Source organism: Acomys minous, assembly GCF_964271855.1.
Source record: "Acomys minous genome assembly, chromosome: 4".
Lineage (NCBI taxonomy): Eukaryota > Metazoa > Chordata > Mammalia > Rodentia > Muridae > Acomys > Acomys minous.
Genome location: NC_140486.1, coordinates 126177098 through 126184864, shown reverse-complemented (window position 1 = coordinate 126184864; position 7767 = coordinate 126177098).

Sequence of the window (7767 nt, the reverse complement as noted above, 5' to 3'; positions counted from 1 at the left end):
ATTTCCCAGATGCCAAGTGAAGTGTGTCGATTAAGAGAACTGAAAGCTTGTATAGAATCAGGCTCCAAGGTCACGCAAGATGCTGGTCACGAGGTGGTCACTCGGTGTGACGGTCTGGAAGCAGCTGCTCACTCTACAAAGATGCTTTTGGGGGAGTTGGTAGGCTCAAGTGAAAATAAACAGACTCTTGGAGCGCCCTGTTGTCAAGGCACGTAGGGGGCGGGGCAGCAGCCGGGGGAAGACTCAAGACTTAGGCTGTGACAGGAATCTGGCAGATTTGACTCTGGGCTTTTACATAGTCTTACTACACTGTCTAGACCGGGCTCAAACAACTTCTCCTATGTCTGGTCCTTCTGCTGTTGCCCAAATTAAGATAGAAAGTGTTAAGACTCACTTCCTGCGGGATTAACGCAGTTGAAGGAGGAAATCGATGACAGAGAGAGCAAAGGATGAGTACAGGTGAATACAGGGTGCTAGGCTGCGCCTCTTGAGTGGGTCTAAGAGTCGGATTTTGAGAGGACAACGCTTTCCAATCTATGTGCTTTCATTTCACAATAAAATAGACTACCCATTTCCAGTCTCTCCATCTATAAGGACATTTTTTTTCTGGGTTATGTACACATCAGGAAACAGAGGTCACATCTTGTTCTGTCAGAGAACGACCTACCTTAGCTGCGTTTCTGGTTCCCTGTGAGTAATTTTATTGAGCATGAAGCAAGCAAAAGTGAAAAGATGACTAGCAGGCAGGAATAGGCAGCAGACCATCTTCAAACCGGGTACTTACCACACCCAGCGAAGCGCCTGGCAAACTCTGAGTCCCGGGTGGTAGAGAGGCTTCCCGTGTGTGAGCATATGCAGCTGCATCACAACTGCTGTGGTCATTTCCTGCCCTGGGATTAACAGTAACCACAAACAATGGAAACGGTTTGTTTTCGGTTGGGGGCACTGCTTTTAACATCATTAGCTGTTTGCTGATGTCTCTCTCCCTTTGCAGAACCAGGGGGGCAGCCTGCCCCAGGACAGGGCAGGACTCCTGAAATAAATATGCTTGAATCCGAGACCAGGAGCCCGTGTTGTTCCCAGTCACCTCTCACCAAGGAGAGAAGCCCAGGACAGTTCACCAACACAATTTGGACGACTGAAGTGACTTGTCTGAAGTCACCACTGACAGCACATTAGAACCAGGGCTGAAACCAAGTCCGTGTCCTAACCACAGTTCTTCCTGTTTTCCCACATAACAGCATATGCGAGAAGCAATTAAAACGCAGCTCTCGGGAGTTAGTTCAAAGCAGTTGGTTTAGTATCTTGTGCAAATTAAGTGAGCCAAACTTTGACAAATTCATTCAAAAGCCGTGTTTTCAACTTCGATCCACACCTGTCTTTTCCCCAATTATCCTAGAGCAGAGATTCTGAGCTGACAGATGGCTGGAGCCACTCTGTCAGGGGAGCACTTCTCTCCAGTATGTCCTGCGTGCCCTCCCAGATGCATTTCTCCTCAGACAGCAGCCTCATCAAGGTTAGGTCTCATCCTGCTAGCACAGAGCCCAGGGACAGGCTAGAAGCCCATAGATGGCAGAAGAAAATGGCCTGGAATGCTATGCCCACTGGACAGAGTGCCCACACGTGTAATCAGTTGACAATAATTGTTCTGGTTAGGCACAGTCTTCTAAAGGTCCAAGAGAGGTGGCGTAGTCTACAGCACTCAAACGTGGGCATTTATAACCCTCCTCTTATTATAAATTAGAAACTGGGGAGTGGTCCTTTTAACAGAATTTCTTCTCTCTCTTATTCAACTCTACTACCACCTAACTTGCCCTTTAAAACTATGCTCAGACTCCTCCAAGGATAAAGCCAAAGTGAGAGACAAGAGGATACCAATCCAAAAGCCAGGTTTGGCTGTCTTGCCACATGTGCTCAGAATTCTGCAGCTGGCAGAGTCCCAGAGACTACAGGAATGATTAACAGGTCACCCAGCTCCTAGTCTCAGTGCGCTTCTGAGACGCTCAGGGCTATGGCCACAACCCTGAACATCATGAATGGGAGAGCAAGGGCTCCCAGACACCCAGCTACCTCATCCTTTACCAGGTCTGAATCTTTCCCTTCTGGCTAAGATGCTAACAGACGCGTTAGCTGCTAAATGGTGGCACCCCTCCCCTTTCCGTGCAGAGAGCTATTTCACAGTTCAGTGGGTCTTGTCATCTAACTGTGTTTTCCAGAAAATCACTTGAAATTCATCTTCTGCTAATTTCTTAACATAACTCATGTTTATTCACTTTGGCAACTCACCTGCAAGCAGCCTTTCTCCCAAATTAACAATTAAACAAGTAAGTCTAAAAAGGAAGATCACAAGCCAGCCACATGGCCATTCCTTTCTTTTTTTCTTTCTTTCTTTCTTTCTTTCTTCTTCTTCTTCTTCTTCTTCTTCTTCTTCTTCTTCTTCTTCTTCTTCTTCTTCTTCTTCTTCTGTTCCTCATCCTCATCATCATCCTCTTCCTCCTCCTCCTCTTCCCCTTCCTTAAATGAATCCAGTATGCCAAGACTCTTTGGGCATTGAACACCCAGTAGTTTCATGTTGCGTTTACTCATCTTTCCAGTTTTCACGTCATCACTTCCAGTCACCCCTTGAGCAGTGCTCCTCTACAAGGCCTGGCAGGAGATTCGGTCATCAACACACATTTCTCCTCACTAATTCCTTCCTGGTTCTAATGACCTCTGAGAGTTTCAACAAGTTCGACCTTGTACAGATTACAGAGTCGGGACAGGCGTCAGAAGGTGTATACGGCAGCCAAAGTCAGGGTGAGAGGGTCCCCATCTTCCAGCGGCTCTCTTCTTCCCATGGTGACACTCTGCCTCAGGCCGGTCCTCTTCTCCAGCCACACACTCCTTCTGAGCCCATTGTTCTCTGTTTCCAAGTTTTCACTCAGCCTCCTTTTTTTTCTTTCTTCCTCTGCCTCACAGCTCTTGTTTGCACCCGACTGCATCTGACTTCCCCACCCACCCACCTGATTACACACCCACCTCTCTCTGATAAAGACAGTCTGTGTGGTACACTGAACATTAAGTGTTTTCTCCTTCTCGCAGATTGACCTATGAAGACAATGTGGTCAGGTGACTTTCAAATGACTTTTCCAAAATCATACACCCGTTGCCAGCATCAGACAAGAGTCTGTGCTCTGGCCTTCTGCTGGTCCATCTATCCCTGCTTCCTCTTGACTCTACACAGCACATGTCAGCCACATGCAGTGGGAACAGGCTCCACTAGGGAGGGACTGCACACATGACGACACTTACTGACTCTATACAACACACATGTCAGCCGCATGCAGTGGGAACAGGCCCCTCCAGGGAGGGACTGCACACATGATGACACTTACTGACTCTACACAGCACACATGTCAGCCACATGCAGTGGGAACAGGCCCCGCCAGGGAGGGACTGCACACACGACAATGCTCACTGTAGCTGCTTCTAGCTTTTCTTTATAGAAAATAGGCCTTGAAATTTGTTTTACATGCTTAAAAATAAAAGCATGGTTTCTTACAAAGGTAAATTATTTTTCTTTTTTTGTGTTACATTTAGGCCAAATGTGTTTGCTGAGCAGAAATGCTAAGCAAATTGCATGACAACTGGGAAGTATTTTAAGAGAAGTTAAATTTTGAATAAAAAAAATCCATTAGACAAATTTCTAAAGACAGCCTTCCTTTTTCTCAGCACTTGCTCACATTAAACACCCACCCAGCCAGAGGCAAACACAAAGCTTCCATTGTCTTCAGAAACTCAGGATGTCTTCAGGAGCTGTTCTGCCTCAGAACACGCAGGACTGACTTGAGGGGAAACAAGACCAGAAAGAGCAGCACTGGGAAGGCTGTCGTGGCTGGGTGCTGGCTACTACATCTCTTTTAACTTTTTGTACAATATGAACCATGGTCGATTTATACCTGGTATTTTTGGAAGTTTTTTTTTTAATTCCATTACTCTGGTTTAGTATCTTTAAACACACACACACACACACACACACACACACACACACACGAAGGCAGTCAGTCCTGCATGCACACATGCACACACTCCACGTGTGCACTTTCACAGGGCCAACTGCTCATCCCAGGCAAATTAAATGAAGCCCCTGGCATGCAACTAAAAGTTTGTTTCACCTAATTAAGCAGCTAATGGGTGTGAATAAATTTGAGATTCAGATAAAAATATTGCTTTCAGCGAGCCTCTCTGATTAGCATGCTCTGAACAGGCAAGAGGAAATATTTATGCAGCCATTTTTGTAAGCATGTTCAAATATTAGAGCGCCTAGGAGGGTCTGCTCATGGTTGGAAGAAGAAGCTGAGCGCCAAGCTCCAGGGCTAGTCTGTGGTTTGCCTTCACCCAGGCCTCTTTCGTGTGCCTTGTGGCCTATTTCCACATGCATTTTTTTATTCAGTAACTGTGTGGGTCTCCAGTCCATTGTCTCAGCCAATTAAACAGGCTCCTCTAATAAGTGGCCTTGGTGCCACTGAGCCGCTGTAGTGGGGTGGCTGAGAGAGATGACAAAGAGTTCTTTGAGATGTTAACGTCTTTGAAACCTGAATGTCAAAAATGGTGATCTCCATTCTTCTTAAAAGAAAAAGTATATTTTTAAAACCATCTTTTATTAGCAGCTAACTAGATGCATGTAGTTTCCCACAATGCCCAGTCAGTCACGAAACCAAAGCGTTACAGTGTTTAGACAATCACGATGCCATCCTAAAGTCAGTGAGAACTTTAAAGACAAGTTTTCAAATGACTGTCATTGTCACAGATTTGCCTCAAAGCCCATCTGTGTTATCTTTGTACGTATGCTGGACTCTGAGGGTCTGTGTGTGTTTGCGCCTTTCAGTCACCTCTTGCTCATAACCGAGGGATTGGAGAAATACTGGCCCTATGGTTCTGAAGTTTATGTCACAGAAGCCATTCTCTATGACCAAATCAGGCGACAGTGCCCCAGCTAAGGTTCCTTCCATGGTCGCCAAGCGCTTGCTTTTTTGGATTCATAAGCAAGGTAATCACATTCTACAGTCACTAAAACTAGTGAACCTTTACAGCCCGGGCGCTTCCTGAGCACTGGTGACTCTGCCAGCTGTGCCCTGCCTCCAGGAGGCATGCACTCTGTACCTGTACACACAAACACACAAAGGAAGACATGAATGTGACTCTCTCAGAGCAATCTGAGCCCTCTCTCGCTGGGATGAGAGTAAAGTATCTATTATTATTATTATTATTATTATTATTATTATTATTATTATTACTATTGTTACTATTATTATTATTGGCAGTCCGGAACATGCTTCCAGACGTACAGATGACAACCCCTCACTCTAATTGCCAAGCAAAACTTGTAAAGCAACGAATTGTGTGGCTTTTCTAGTGTTCTCCCCAGCTGACCATAATAAACTCCTCCTGGATTGAGTAACAATGAACCGTCCTCGCTGAGGCCTGTAAGGCTGTGGGACTTTGCTTTCTGCACACTCACTAGAGCTCAAACATTGCTCCTGTCCGTGCTGCAGTCATTTCCAGTCACCTCTCTCCTGGGTGCAAAAGTGACAGATGCTAACTGCACATCATTTCGTTGTTGTTTACTCACTCGATGAAAATGTTAAAGCTCATGACAGGCCTTTCAGATCGTATTGTTGTTCTTGCAGATGAGACAAAAATGAGTTGAGAGTGGCAGTGGTCACTGGCATTTGAGTGTTCTCTTCACAAAAAGCATCGTGATAATCCTACTTGTGTAGCTGCCCCCTCAAATGGAGGGAGCCTGTGAAAGGTCTAGAAACAGGGGCACTGCCTAGTCCTTAAGCCCATAGCAGCTGCTTCTTGAAAGTTGCCAGGAGCAGTAAGAGAGCGCCCGGAAGTGGAGATCTTCTCCGGGATGTCAAGGCTGTGCTCACAAACCATCCATCTCACAGGCCCAGGAAGTGTTTAATGATGCTGACTTGGATCAGTGGAGATGGCACTTAGGCAGTTCTCCAAGATTGCTCAACGGCTGGGAAACGGGCCCACCTCAGGCAAGGAGCTCAATGCTCCTAGTGGCTTGATTGTATTTTATTCTGTCTTTTAGTTTATGTATGTGAGTATTTTGCTTGCATATATGTCTGTGTACCACTTGCTTGCCTAGTGCCAATGGAGGCCAGAAGACAGGGCTGGATCCCCAATAACTGTTTATTAGAAACAGTTGTAAGTAGCCACGTGGGTGCATGGAAGCAACCCCAGATCCTTTGGAAGAGCACCCAGTAATTGTAACTGTTGAGTCATCTCTTCAGACACTGGTTTTATTTAAAAATAAATAAGGAAAAGACCCTCTTTAACAATTTTTAGTTGCCCGTTCTATTGAAGGCTTTCACTTATTCAAATCAAACTAAACAGAATTGTTGAATGCCTACTCTGAGCCAACCACAGCTACAGAACACAAGAGTTAGTGCTCAAGGAGGCTGTGGAACCAAGAGAGTATGTTGATTCCTCCGAGTCATGAAAGGAAGCAGATACAAGGCTGTGAAAGAAGACAGACAGGGCTGCAGGAATTCAGAGCAAGGATTCCGTAGAAGCCAGAAGAGATGCTGTGTATATGAAGAAAGCACCTAAAAACTCATTGATGAGGCCATTCAGTGGACAAGTGCTTGGTGGGCATTTCCTGAGAATTGGAGAGACAAGGGGAACACCACCCCTCCCTCCAAGGCATGTGTATTCCGGCCATAAGATAATTAGAAAATAAGTGAATGAATGAATTACATCTTGCATGGATAGTAATGATCTTCACTGGGCATCCCCGAAAGCAGCGGTAAGGAGACATCACTTTACAATGCTGCCAGTAGCCCAGGGAAGCTCTTTCTTCCATATCCGAAGTTACATTGCTCAAACGATGACCAACAAGGTCCAAAAAGATGAGCAAAGCTTAAAGTTTAAGCAGCTTAAAAATTAAATAAAATTATATGAGTTCCTTTTACTTACTTTTCTTAAAGGATTTTCTATTGTAAATTAAATTGGGAGGTGATTTTGGTAGTAGCATTGTCTATATTTAGGGATATGAGAGCAGTGTTTTAAAGCCAAGGCCACAGATACTTTGCATGACACATTTTAAATATCTTTGCATGATGCATCTTCAGGCGCCCAGCACCTCTCTGTAGGCACTTTTTGTTTTATCAGTTATTTTGGCGCATTCCTCCTAGGTGCTCCTAATTCTCCATCTTTCTAGCCTGCCTCTGCACTGGTTGGGGCAGGATCCCTTCTTCAGGAAAGTGGATAAGGAAGCTCTTGAGTGGGATATAATTTTTGGTGGAAAGCTGAAAGATGGATAAGAGCCACTGAAAAGTGAAGAGGCAATACAGATAAGCTATAAACAAACAAACAGCAGGGAGCTGGGCAGCAAGCTAAGAACGCACAGTCCTGATTCATCTGTGGCTCTGTTTTAAAAATCTGGAGGTGCAAAGGCAGATAAAAGAAAGACGCATTTCAGAAAAGAAGCAAAAAAAATGTAATTAGACTAAGTAAGAGACTAAGGGAGATGAAGCAACATAAACAAAATCTTGGGGACAAAAGCGGTGGGAGAAAAATTATACCCTTATCAAGGGCTCCTTTATCCACTTACCTAGAGAAGATTTCCTTCCCCCCAACTAGTGTGGAGGCAGCACAGAAAGATGGGAAGAATTAAGAGGCCATCATCAAAATAACTGATAAAACTGACTACAGGGATGGTGCTTGCTACTAAATACATTGGCTTTAGTGACAGGACAGCAGGAAAATCTT